Source organism: Camelus ferus, chromosome 9 (genome assembly GCF_009834535.1).
Source record: "Camelus ferus isolate YT-003-E chromosome 9, BCGSAC_Cfer_1.0, whole genome shotgun sequence".
Lineage (NCBI taxonomy): Eukaryota > Metazoa > Chordata > Mammalia > Artiodactyla > Camelidae > Camelus > Camelus ferus.
Window position 1 is genome coordinate 68,683,833 of NC_045704.1, and position 14,904 is coordinate 68,698,736.

Below are 14,904 nucleotides of genomic sequence, written 5' to 3' on the forward strand. Positions count from 1 at the left end.
GCTTGCCTCGCCCATCATGACACTCATCCCATCTTACGGTGACTGTTTAATAGCTCTCCTCTGGGCTAAGCAGCCTGCTGTGTGAGGATTGCCTTGTGTACCTTCCTCAATTCCCTGGGCCTAATAAATTCTTATTCCATCTTGCTTTAAGCAGTCAATCATATTTGAAGAAGTTTTTAAAATGAAAAAAAAAAAACTCTTAAATATACCACATATATCCCTTTTCCAGCACTTCTCATTCCTTTATTAAGATTCAATTTCCCATCTAATACAATTTTCCTTTTTGCTAAAGAACACTTTTCTTGTAGTACAGACATGCTGATAAATTGCTCAGCTTTGTTTGTCTGGAAAAGAATTTCTTTTTCTTTATCTTTTGAAAGATGTTTTCTCTGGACGTAGAATTTTCGTTGGAAAGGAGCTTTTTTCAACACTTTAAAGATGTCACTGCACATCTTCTGGATTGCAAATTTTCCTGGTAAGAAATCTATAATCATTATCTTCTCTGACTGGTTTTAAGATTTTTTTCTTTATCATTGATTTTCAGCAACTTGATTATGATGTGGCTTTATGTGTTTGTGTGTGTGTGTTTGTTAAGTTCTTGGATCCATGGATTAATAGTTTTTATCAAATTTGGAAATTTTTCATCATTGATTTTTCAAACTTTTCCAGTCTTCCCTTCCAACTCAGAACTTCAATTACAAATGTGTTAGACTATTTACTATCGTACCATGGGTCATGGAAGCTCTGTTCATTTTTTTGTCTTTTCTTCCTTTTTTTTGTGTCAGTCTGGATAGTTTCTACTGATATTTCCATCTTCATGTTCTGTAATTTTTTCTTCTGCAGTGTCTAAAAACTCCATTAATCCTGTCCACCCAATTTTTTAATTTCAAATATTATCTTTTTCAGCTCTAGAATTTCCATGTGATTTTTTAAATTTCTTAATTATATATAGTATATAATTTTATATATAAGAATCTTTTTATACCTTTATTTCTGTCATATTTGTTTTTTCTTTAAATATTTGAGTATATTTATAATTGCCATTTTAAAGTATCTGCTAAAATCCATCATCTCTGTAATTTCAAGTTATATTCCTATTGATTGACATCTTTCTTAGATATAGGTCTCATTTTTCTGCTTGTTTACAGGTCTTGTAATTTTATATCGAGTTCGGAACATAGCAAATTTTATGTTGTTGTGTGTCTGTGTTTTGTAGTCTTTTAAAGAGTGTTGAATTCTATTTGGTAGGCATTTAAGTTACTTTTGGATCAATTTGACTCTTTCGTGATCTTTTAGTCCTACCATTAAAGGATGACATTTCTAGGGTCTCTATTGAATATCCAAGAAATCCAGTGAGGACTCTCCACTAGCTTACTGGAACTCAAATATCCCCTGGCCTTGTGTGAGCAGCGGGCATTGCTCCGCTTACAGCTCTTCAGTCACTGACGAGCGGCCTTACGGAGTTCCACTCTGTGCACGGGCGGCTCAGCATTCACGGCAGGCTCTCGGGTAACGCTTGCAGATTCCGGGAGCTCTCTCTGCTCTCCTTCCTCTCCGGTTTCTCATCAGTTCAGATTTCAAGTGATCTAGCCTCTCCTAAATCTTAGATCTGTCACCTCAGCTCACTGAGACTGCCATATCCTGTTTTGCTTAACTCTGTTCTCACCGTATTTCAGAAAGTGCCTTCAGGTGCGAAGTTGGAGAGATCACAGGGCTCACCTCGTTTCTTCCCCTTTCTCAGTCAGTCCTGCACTGCTTGTTGTCTAATGTATGAAAGCCATTCTTTATATTTTTTTCAAGTTTTCTAGGGTTTTTTATCTTAACAGTAGGAGGGCAAGTCAGGTCCCAGTTACTCTAATGACTAAGGACACGAGTCAGCCAAGCTTGGATCCTCATCTGTGGTTGACTTGTCCTGACTCTTTACAAGTGAAGCTTCTGCTCTCCCTGCCATACTAGCTGAGATCGCGGATTTCCCTCTACAGAAGTATGTTCAGTTTCATTTACTTCTGAGGGCTGGGCATGGAACGTAGCAATCTTAGAAGCAAAAAAAAAAAAAAAAGGATGGGATGACCTGCTCAGTGGACACTATTTCAACGACAGTTCAAGGGCTTTGTCCTCACTGTGGCTGGGCCAGATGCCCAAGACTGGTGAACCTTTTTGCTCCCAGGGATTCACTCAGGATCTTGACCATTATTTCTTAACCCAGGTGGTATTAATTCCATTAACATTCTTTAAACTGTTTATGAACATTTGTGTATAGTAAGTATGAAATAATTCACAATAAAAATTAAGAGTTTTGCTTACAGTAAGGTTAAAACTTTGGAATTATCAAGTTCATATTTTGGGTTTTAGTCATTGTGACATAAATATATTCCTGTGGGCACATTGCTATCAAAAAACAACAAACAACACACAAACGAACCAGGAAATAAAAACTCATCTGCCAATGGACCATCAACTCTAAAGCTAAGATATTCAGAAAAAAAATATTAATTACTGTGACAAACTTGATTAAATATATTTCATATTGCAATACAATATAAGATTTGGTAGAACAAGGTGGAAAAAAAATGTAGTTTCTACCCTGAAGGACCTAAAAGGTATGTATGGTGGCAGAGTTCGGGGGCCTGGGCTTAAAGAGACAATTAGAAAATAACAGATAAAAATGGGTGCCGGAGAGCCAAAGGTGTTATTGCAGCAACGAAGGAAAGATTTTTTTTTAGTGTAAGTGACATATTAAATGATTCTAATAAAGTCAGCAGAAATTAACTAGGCAAAGGACGTGTGTGGTGTGGTGTGGGGTGGGAAAGCTGGGGAGGTCATGAACAGGCGTAAACGAGGGCATTGAGGCGAGAATACCACACTCGGTGCAGGAACCGTTGGTGTCTATTTGTCCAGAGCATGAAGTGGGAGACTGGTGGTGTCTGAAAATGAGGCTCAACTCCATGAAGAGTTTACACAGCATGTTAACAAGCTTGGACTTTACCTACAGTGTAAGGGAGCCATTAAAGAATTTTAAGAAGGTGGGTTCTGTAAACAGCTCTGTTTTTGCAGTATGTCCTGTGGAGCGTAGAGTTGACATGAATAAGAACAGTGGGTACAAGAGTCAAAGGTTTTTGTAGTAACTGAGTTAAGAGAAGATGCCTGCCCCTGAACAAAATTTAGGGACAGAAGAGGGAGAGTAATGGACGGGTTACCGGATGACACAGCATCAGGGAACTGCAGGAGATACCCTTCATCCTCAAAACTAGAGGGAAGGAGCAAGCAGGAATGGTTTATCTAAGCGATTTCATAGGTGAGGGATCTGCAAGTTAAGAGAGATTATAATTATGGCCTCAGTTTTCCCAGTGAAAGGGGTCTGAAAGTGATGGGAGAATTTGATAAGATTTGTGCCGATCTGAAGGAGTAGCTGAGAGAGAGGAGGCTGCGTACAACTCAAGGGACTGATAGCAGAAACTGAGGATCCAACTAAGGTTTGGAAATATGATTTTATGGCAGCAGCATCTAAAAGACTGGGAGATTTCTCACCCGTGGGACTCAGCTGCTCAGCTGTAGGAAAGGGAACATGGTAGGTTGAAGCCCTAATCGGAGTTTTGTTGGGCTGAGTTAGGAGGATAGGGTTTCAGAGTTTTTCTGAGTAGCCATTAAGAGCTTTCTTTAAATAATCAAAACCCATCTTTTAAAAGTTCTCTCACACTCCTATAATGAAGGAGAGAAAATACATTCATTGGGATTTCTCTGGGGAAGAACACAGTTCAGTTTTATTCGGAAAATTTTTTCTTGGAGTTGGGAAGGAGGCCCCAAAGGCATGTTGAAGAAATGATACTCACTAAAACAATATGCATGAGAGAGGGAGGATGTTTTGTGTTGCTTCAATAGAGGGGAGAAAGAAAAGAGAAAGAAAAGGAAGAAAAGAAAGTTGTCGCAGAAGTCTAACCCTCACACAATATATCTCTTCATCGACAACTCCAAAAATTCAGGGAGAATCTCATGAACACTTGGTCGAGACTGATGTGTCATGTAAACTTGACAAGTGACTGAATTTCACACATATGTTAGTGCAAGGCGTACAGATACAAGAAACATAGACATAGGAACTGGAGGCAGAGTCGATCAGGAGAATTTAAGCTCTCAGGAGTAGACATTGGTAATTCACACCAGTTTTACCTTTGGTGGCAGGAAAATCACACAATAGCTTCTCTCAAAGACAGAATTCGAACTGATCGCTCCTAAATTTCCTGACTGCCAAGCTTATGCCTTACAGATAGGGAGCGTTCAACATATAAGCAAACTCTATTCTGAGTCATCCTTCCCAAGGATGCATGCTACCTTTTCTAAGAGGAACAGGAAAGAAAAGAGTGGCTGCATCTCTGACCTTTCACTGCCTTCAAATAAACAACTCAAAGCACACCTCAGTGCTGTCATTTTCACATAACAAGGGCACGACATTTTCAAACATCAGAGTACTATGATAGCACGTGTAAATTTTCTAAGTGACTGGATAACAAGAGACATGTACATTCAGTAACTATTGTAAATCCCTGTGGCTGGGCTGCAAGTAAAGCCACCCCTATAACAATCCTGCACCAACACCTGTAGGCATTGGGTCCTAAAGATGAAGTATTGGCTCTCAGTTGTCCTCTGGCTGGTCCAGGACATTGTCCGCAAAAAGCTTGTCAGGTTGGTCACTGTAACGGCTAACACTGGATTATCTAATAATCAGGCTAAGTTCGTGCTTCGGATGTCAGCATGGCAGGGGCATCGCATTTTCTTTCAATGAAAGTCTTCCAAGTAGTCATTAGAGGAAAATGTATTAGGCAAGGTTTAGTTTTGTTTGTTTGGGGTCTTTCCCCCCTAAATTTTGGATTAAATTGGGAGCTGGAGAGATGCGTAGGGGGAGAAAAAGTTTTCCTCAGTCTTCTTGAGTTCTTAGATGGGTCTGAAAATCAAACTGACGATGACAGATTAACAGGAGAAAAGCATACAAAATTCTCTGCGTTTTTACATGCACGTAGAAGACTTCACCAGGAAACGAAGGCCATAAGAGCAGGAAGCTGGTATTCCTTTTAGATAAAGAAACAATAAATGTGTGAAGAATTGACCGATCGAAGGGATTTGGGCTAGGTGTAGTAGGTGGCGAAGAAGTAACAAGGAAGACAGGGGTGAGTTTAACAAGGTTTGTTTGTTCAGATTTCTCAACCCCAGATTCCTCGTCTCCAGTGATGAGGGGGTTGTCCTTCCTCCTGGTACAGGGAGAGCATCTTTCAAGTGGGAGTTTTGTCATCTGTTTAACGAAGAAGAGTGAGGGGGTGGAAGGAAGTCAGAGTGACCTTCCTGCTTCTGCCTTTTCTCAAAACCCTTCAGTTTAAGGTATTTGATATGGCCACATATTTTGGGTCAGTGTGTCCCGAACCCCGTAAGATGCAAATCATACTTTTGTTAGTAATTATGCCTTCAAAAGTCACTCTATGGCCTATGTAGGTGGATATTTTCCACAAACATAATGGTGTTGGGTTCTAAGCAAAAAAGTATCAAAACAAGATGGGATAGTCAGCTGGAGAGAGGGGGAATGTCCAAGTTCATTTGACAAAGATGAAAGACAGAAAATATTTCACCATTACGCCTTACTCATTCAACCTCAAGTCTTCAGCAACTCAAAACTCTTACAGCTAACAGTCTGTTGACTAATAAAAATTCTTAGGGGACTGATTCACTGAATAGATAAGAATTATTCATAAATTAACCATAATTAGCATTTCAATTGTATGTAAATGAACTAGTTCTGAAGTACTTAAGGGTGTTGAAGGTGCTTAGAAATAGTTTACGGTCAATGTTATTTTAAACATTCTGCTTATACTTAGACAATTAAGTTGTACTCTTTGTAAGTAAGCAGAGATGAACTTTATTCAAGTCTAGCTCAACCTCGGAAGTTCCAAAATCCATAAAATCTGAATATTGCTGAGTTTTTTAAAAAAGGTTTTATTATAGCTTTTAAATTCTCTTTTTTTTCTTTTTTTAGTTATACCAGGAAGTAGATCCAGAAGATATGCCTACACTTGAGTATAAAAAGAGAGTCCAAAGATATATTTCATATATTATTAAAACCTTAGCTTAAAATATATCCTAACTGGTCACTGTGCATTCCAAAGCACATACAACATCAGACTGGCCAAGCTGGTATCTTCTATTTAACTATATTCTTGTGTCCAGTGGGTTGGAGGGAAGGGAAAAAAAATCTCTTCCCCCACCAATTTTAGATTCTCTAACTTGGGCCTGTAAATCAGACTGACTAAAGCCAGATTAACAAGAGGAAAACAAGTTTATTAACGTGTGTATCTCACATACACATGAGAGAAACTCAGGGGTTAGTAAGAGGTGGCTATATCTTGGGTTTATACAGCATTTTAACAAAGGAATGATACATTTTTAGGGAAGTAACAAAACAAAGGAAAAGGACCTGGAATCTACAGGTCTCAGATTGCTAGAAGGTAAAATTTGGGAAATTAATAGCTAATAAAGGCTGGTTAGCACAGTTTGTTATGCTGAGTCCTCTGATGCTGCCTGCATGTTGGCTGACAAGGGTCTTAATTTGTCTCAAGTGGCGACATCTTTGTAAATTTCTGTCCTGCTTTTAGACAAATAGAGGGAGAGTAGAGATCTTTTCTTGTATCTGCTTCTCAATTGCCTTCCGCTCAAAGTCATTCTTACACCAAAGTGGCATATTTGGGGTGGTAAACTCTTCTACCCTTCAGGGACAATATTTTGCTTGTTGCTGTTAAAACCCAACAAACCTTCCAGTATTGGTAGAAAATATGAAAGGGGGATCAGCTTTTGATGAGATATACAGAAATTATACTTCTTGTTAATATCAAAAGAAAGTGTCAGTCCATTGCATTAACCAACATAAAATCCAAGTAATTATCATATTATCAGCATTAATATCAGTGGGAAAATATCCAATTGGCCTATTGTAGAAGTTTCAAATCAAAGACAGTTTGAGTACAAATATCATGAAAGAGCAACGAACATAAATATCTTAGAGTTCAAATACCTTTCATGTATTTCAATATGAAAGAGAAACTATGAATTCATTATATTGGTTTTTTCCCCCTCTTCTGAGATATCAAGAGTCTCACGTGGGCAGCAGTTTTATGAAATAGTCTTGGGATTTAAAAAAAGTTAAAATTTTAAATGTCTACTCTGACTCTCTACCCAAATATCTTAGAGGAACCTCATGTCCTCTGTTGCTTAAAACCTTCCAAAGCTTCCTATTGCATCACCTTTAGAAAGAGGTTCAAATTCACTAGTTTGGCAATGCAGACATTTCAGTATTGGGTTCCCTCTTCACCCTTTATTCCTTACAATTAAATCTTCAACATCATTATTACCTCTCTGTCCACAGGTTCAAGCACTTCATTCTCCCCTCTGACTCCCTGTTTTGCACATGCTGTTTCCTCTACCTGCGATGCCCTTCTGTGCCGCATCCACTGGCAACCTGAGAGTTGAAACTTCAACCACTCAGATCACCTGATCACCAACCCTCTCCAACTCACATTCCAAAAAAGCTGTGTAGGGACCTCCTTTGTCCTTCTGGTTATACTGGAGCTGCATTGATTTTTTTTTTTTTTTTTTTGAACCAGACTTCAGTAATTGATCTTCTCATCTCTTCTGTCTACCAGAAGTCAAGTTACTTGCGGTTGAAGAAAGTCAGGTTGTGTTCTCTGTTCACCTTTTTTCATCCTTATGATTTCAGTGCCTCATGCAGAGACTGAGATGTGGTAAATTTTCAATAAATTATATGTTAAATAAGTTAACTTTCAAAAATTTTGAATAGCCACAGACAATATGTTTCCATACCTTCACATATGGCTTATTACACCTGCACTCTCATACTGTTTTCTTTATCTTCTTTCAAGTCTCTGCTTAAATGTCACCTTATCAGAATGGCCTTCCCTAATCTCCCTGTTGAAGCATATCATTCAATTCTCATTTATTACCCTCTTTCTACCCTACCTTGCTATTTTTCTATGTAGCAATTTTCATCTCCTGATATGTACATATATATATACATACATATTTTTTTACTGTCATTCCCTCTAGCATGTAGAGCCTTTGTTTTGTTCTCTGCTGTATTACTAATTTCTAAAATAGTGTCTCAAACATAGAAAGTGTAAATTCATTTATTTAACAGATATCTATGTTAATAATATTACTACTTTGTAGTGCCAGGGGACTGTTCTAAGTGCTTGGGATACACTGATGAACAAAGTACGCTCGTTCCCTTTTGAGTGTCCAGGACAAGGGACTGGTGAGGGGAAAGGAAGACAAGTAAAAATAAACATAATAAATAAGGAAATTGTTTGCTATACTGGAAGACGTTATGAAAAATGAAAGTAGAGTGAAGAGGACCGGCTGTGCTTAGGGGGCACTTGATGCTATTAAACAGGATGGTCAAATACATATTAATTGAATAAACAAATATGTATTTTGTGACGACACAGTTGTTTAATGAATGAATAGCTCTTATTCCATATGTGCAGCTGTTTTATATATATTTAAACTTGGATTAGTTAAATAACTTTGGCTCACCATCATGAATGGGAACTTTTAGAACGGAAACTTGTTTGAACTGGATATTTCACCTCATGTCAACATGATCTGAAAATCTATGTTCTTAATAAGATACCCTGATTATTGAATCTCTTGAGTTGGAAGTAAACCTGTACCCCTCTAGACATGTCATTTCACAACATTTCTTTTCATTTGTTTGTTTTGACAATTCTTTTTTTTTACTGAAGTATAGTCAGTTTACGAAGCTGTGTTAATTTCTGGTGTACAGCATAGTGATTCAGTTATACGTATATATTTTTTTCATATTCTTCTTCATTATAGGCCATTACAAGGTATTGAATACAGTTCTCTGTGCTATACAGTAGGACCTTGTTGTTTATCTGTTTTATGTATAGTAGTTGGTATCTATAAATCCCAAACTCCCATTTTATCCTTCCCTACCCCATTTTCCCCCAGTAACTATAAGTTTGTTTTCTATGTCTGTGAGTCCATCTCTGTTTTGGAAATAAGTTCATCTGTGTCCTTTTTTAGATCCCCCATGTAGTGATATCATATCACAACAGTTCTTTTAGTGCAAAGAAGCTGTGGTATGTCCCACCCAGTGTAGGCAGCCAGAGGAAGAGCCAAGCCTCCTGAACTACAATCCAGTGCTCTTTCCATTAGATCGGGCTGGTTCAAAACCAAATTTTCATTTCTGAATCCAACTACTAGCCTTATATAAATGCCACAAATTTTATATTGGTAGGTAAAGTCTATTTGTTTTTCTGTATTTCAGTCTTCCAAACTATGAAACAGGATAAGGAAGAAAAGATTTGCCATCTGCCGTGCAGGCAGATAACTAGAAATAATAATGTTCCTAAGTGAACTTTCCTCTAACTTCCCACTTTAGCTCATTTGTCTTATATATCTAATTACTTATTCATATATTCAAACATTTTTATTGAGTGTCAATTCCGGTCCAGGCTCTGTGCTAAGCACATCCGACATAGAGATGATTACTACTTGATTTAACAAAGTCTATTCATTAATTCATTCCATAATGATTTATTGACTATTTGCTTTGTGTCAGGCATTGTTCTAGGTGTTGGAAGAGCAGCAAAGAACAAAAAATGCAAATTTACTACTCTCATATAGTTTGCATTTGGGGATGTGAGAGAAATAATTAAACATTTAGATAAACAATATAATGTTAGGTTGTTAATTCCTTAGAAGAAGAAAGAAGCAAGGGAATCGAGTGATGGGAGAGAACTGTGATTTTAAATAGAACTATCTGGGAAGCCCTTTTGGAGGTGAGGGGTCACTTCTGAGCAAGACTTGGATGAAGGAAGGGAGGAAACCATGCAGAGGTGTGGGAGGAGAGCATTCAAGACAGACAGCCCAGCCTGAGGTTGAGGCGCTCGGCGGTGGATTCTGGATGCAGCAATGTGGCCCATGTCGGTGGTGTGCTGGCTCTGGCTTTCTACACCCTCCAGAGCCAACTATGCTCACCTCTTCCCAAACTTCCCATGACTTCCATGTTTAGTCATATTTGTAGCCTGAAGTCAGCCGTGGTGGGAGTACTACGTCATCCAAAACAGCAAACATGACCAATCAGAGCTTTCTCTAGTTGTTAAGCATTGGCACTATACCACATCCTCTGTTCCCACGCACTGGAGGGGAGAATGGTGGTAGTGAAGCCATCTCAGGGGGCGGATCTGCCTTCTGTGAGACCCGGTCCCGTGGTGGAGAGCTGGCCAAAAGCTAGTGCCTGGTTCCTTGCGCATCCTGACAGTTTCCTCCTAGCCCAGCATGGGAGGCGGAGGGAGCAACCATAGCAGTTACTTCTCCTTGTAATTGGCAGCTGGTGTCAATGAAAAACCCTTTTGTCCCTTCCTTGCACTTAGGTGCCATTCTGGTTTTTTAAAAATGTTTAGTCTGTAACACCTGTTTTATCGCTTTCATGGTACCATCAACAACTAAACCTGAAAGAATAGAAAGGCTAAGTAGAGGACAGGAACACAAAACACTAAAACCTCCCAAAGTAAGGGGGACATAATAATGGCTTTAAGCCCCAAAATACTCATTTTAGAAGTGTTATCACATTTTTAGAGCTTTATTGTCAGGTATTAATATGATGGTGATGATAGTAAAGCAATTAATGCATTGCAAAAAGTGTCATACAACTTATTTTTTTCAATTAATTGACAGTGTATGCAGTTCCAATTATTGTGCAGAAAGGATCTTATCATTACCCTTTATATGTAAATGATAGATTTCATTTATTAACCCAGAGCCTATACATACAGATAAACAGTGGTTAAAAGCAAAATAAAATGTTTGCTAGGTGCAAGTAAGAAAAATAACTTGACTGGCTTACTAGCTTAAAACAGAGAGACAGAGACAGAGACAGAGGCAGATTCAAGGGTAAGAAAACCACTGGGCCTTAGGGAGTACTGACACAGGGACTGGAACGCCTGATACCCAGGCAGAATAGACTCTCATTTAGTTTCGCCCTCTCTCTTTGCATCAGCTTCATTCTTTTATTCCATCTACAGACCAGTTATCACTACTCATTAGCACATATGGTAGAACGTGGCCTTTGTCCATTACTTCTGGGTTTTCTAATCACATATGAAGACCGGCTGAGGATCTTTTCTCCTATCTCTAAATTTCTAGGTGGGAGAATCCGATGCAGTTTGCTAAGCTGCACATTCCTGGTCTAATCAGCTGTGGCCAAAGGGCCTGGACTCTCACAGTACAAATATGGCTGCTGAAAACCCATCCATGTGAAGAGTCCAGGAATGAGGAAAGAGATAGATGTTTTTATAGGTTAAGCAAATAGCCTATAAGGGCCCACATCCAAATACTTCAGACCCAATTCTAGAGTAGAAAAGGACTCCAAAAAATCATTGAGTTCAATCCACTGCCTAATGCACTGCTCTCTTCTGTCCTCTCTCAGACCGATGTAGTCAACCTCTGCTTAAACCCTCGTAATAACAGAGAGCTGACCAAAGCATGTGGCAGCTCATTCCAGGGTGAGGCAGTTTCATTGTTAGAAGTTCCATTCTTGCACTGAGCTGAAATCTGCCTCTCTATGACTTTAATCCATACTACTTTGTGGAGTAATAAATTAGATGCCTAATTCCTTTTTTTATTTATTTGAAGATGATTAACATGCTCTTCACTGGTTTTCCCCAGGGTAAACATCTCCAACTCCTTCAAACATTCTTCCTTTGGTATGAATCCCTCGTCCTTTGCAATTTTCATAACTGGTTCACTTTCAGTTGTCTACAAAAGACAGTTTTATTCCAAATGTACAAAGCAGTGAAGGGATCAGCTTGGCTCGCATCACTGGCAAATCTAGTCAGTCTTCAGAGAGTGGGTGAGCCAACGGCTCAGTTACTCATTTATCTTTCAGTGAATGCTTGGTAGGCATTTGTACCAGGCATTCAAGATATGTCAGGACCCAAGCAAACTGCCATTCTAGAGCTTATATTCCAGTGGAAAGAGGCAGATGATAAACAATAAATGCAAACAAACTCTCCCCCCCCTGCCCCAATTATACATATGTTAGAATATGGTAAGTGCTTTTAATAAAAAGAGTGGACAAGGAAAGGGGGCTGAGACTGTAAGGGTGGCAGGTGGCAGGTCAGAGTACGTTTCATTGAAATGTGAATAAAGACTTAAAGGTGAGGAAGTTAAGGTGGTGGGGGGTATAGGAGGTGGGCAGGGGATATTTGAAAGAAAAGCAGAGAAACAACTTCAAAGAAGACCCTAAGGTGAGACAGTGCCTGGCATATTCTAGGGACAGGAAAGAGCCGGGACACTGGCAAGAAATGAGTAAACAAGAGGAGCGTCATCAAAGATGAGGAGAGGGAGAGGACCGGGGACTAGGTCAGGTCATGGAGGATTCATACGCTTCTGTAGGGACCTTGGCTTTTACTCAGAATGAACTCAGGCTCCATTTCAGGCTTCTGAGCAGAGAAGTGACATAATTTTACTTGCACTTGACAAGAATCTCCCTGGCTCCTACTGAAGATAGATTGCTGGGAGGCAAGAGTTTCTTCCTGTCTCTCTGCAGGCTGTATGTTTAGGTAGGCTCCTGTGGTGACTTGAGCGTGGCTGCCAGTCCATCAGGAGAGAGATGCTGATTGCTACCATCGTCAAACGATGGTAAATTTCATGCTGACTGGCCCACCTCTGAACCAACCCTTGGGTTTAAGGGAATGCGATGCTCTGATTGGCCTTAGATCTGAACTTAACACTGTGAAACGATCTCTATGGAAGGGGGGATGGTTACTTTGATGGGTTTAGCCCTGAAGCTGGGAATGAAGGTTAAACTCACCCAAATTGCATGGCTACTCCACAAGAGGAGAACAGCATGAACGTTGAGCTGCCAATAATATTGTTCTCCACAATTATCTTGGGATAAATATTATTGTTTTTTCTTAACACTTATTCTAACTAAACATAATCTGTGGGCAAAATATGAGTAGAACACAATGGGACTATTACATCCTAAATTGAATACTTTTATCCCATTAACAAATGCTAATGTTGTAATTGGTCTAGGTCAATGTTTCATGATTTCTTTTATAGGGTCTATCACCAAACCATGTATCCCTTAACATGCAGAGCATTTTGCAGCTGATTTTTAACACCCAAATTTGAGACTCTACATTTATGTTCCTGTTGTACTCCTTTCAATATCATTTTGAATGCTGATTCTGTCTTCCTAATATAAGTTATCTGTCATTTGCAAATTTGGTAAATGTATTTCATTGTAAATACTAAATAAGGACAAAATCACATTCATTTCCCCTTTCTTAAAAAGACACTTGGAGGGGAGGGTATAGCTCACTGGTAGAGTGCCTGCTTAGCATGCATGAATTCCTGGGTTTGATCCCCGGTACCTCGGTTAAATAAAGACAGATAAACCTAATTGCCTCCCTTCCCCCCCAAAATTTAAAAAATTAAAAAAATTAAAAGGTACTTTATTTCTATATTAGAAAATGGGGGTGAAGGAATCATAGACTGAAGTGACAATGCTCCAATAGAAACATCTATTGCAAGAGAATTAAGAGATTTAACTAAATCTGAACGATTTTCAGCTCTCATTTCTCAGGTTTTCATTGTCAGTTTTAAGGAAATGTATTCAAACTACTTTGAACCCTTTAGAAATATTAAAATAAATTTTGAAAAGGCTGATGTTTTCCATTTATTATTTGGTTCCTTTCTTTGTGAAGTTACCAAAGAAGAATTTAGTTTGGAAGAGTTACTCATTCTGGGAATGAGCTTAAAAGCTGTATTTTTATTTGCATGCCATTTGTCAGTTATCATTCAGGTGGTTATTTGCATAAAGCTACACAAATTATAATGTGGCTCTTGTAATATATTTACAATATTTCATGGTTTATAATATGATAAAGCAAAATGTTGTTTCCTTTGTATTTAGCATTTTAAAAATCTTTTACTTTTCTGTGTATTTTTCTTCACTTTTCTCATTCTCTCCTCCAGTTTAGTTCTTTACGCATGATCATTCTAAAAACTGCTGATCCACTCAAAGTATTGTGTTCTCTTCCAAGAATAATCTTTATTATATGCACAGTATAGGAAGGCCAGCCAACTATGCTGAGCTTTTTTCAGTGAACATGTAGATAAGCAGTCACTTTTGCAGAATACAAAAGAGGCAGTGTTTGTGCTAAGGCAGTCTTTTTGCTCGCTGCCATCTAATCCTTTCTTTTTCTAATGTAAAATTTATTTTTACCAAAGTAACACATGCACAAAGCTTAAAAAGTAAATAGCTCTGGAAGATTTATCATGAAATAAACAAAACCCATACTGTACTCTTCTGTCTCACCCTTTTCTTATCCTCAACTATTATGTCTGAGAAACAACCAGTTTCAACTCTTCGCGCCGACTTTCCCGATACTTACCTCCGTGCTTCTAAATAATATGTTCATCCGCTATTTTCTCACCTATCAATTCTAGACCTTATGTACTGGCTTCCTGCTGTGGAATATGAGAATTTATATTCCCATCACACACACATACGTACACAGCCTCGCTTCTCTTCTGTCCTCCCATGAAATTGTTTTGCACTCTTAATTTTATTAATATTCAGTGTTTACCTTTTTATGAAGATGTAACTGTTTTTACAACTGATCCTCAAAGTGTACACGATTACATCTCCTTACAATTTTTTATTTATCTTGAAGTTAATTTTTGAAAAATTTCCATGTATCTTTTATTAATTTTTCCCCCAAGCTTGCCAACAGTACTATAAACCCTGCTCAATATAGTCAGACATTTTGGTCTACCAGTTCCATGTTTCCTCTTGGACTAATCTTTCCT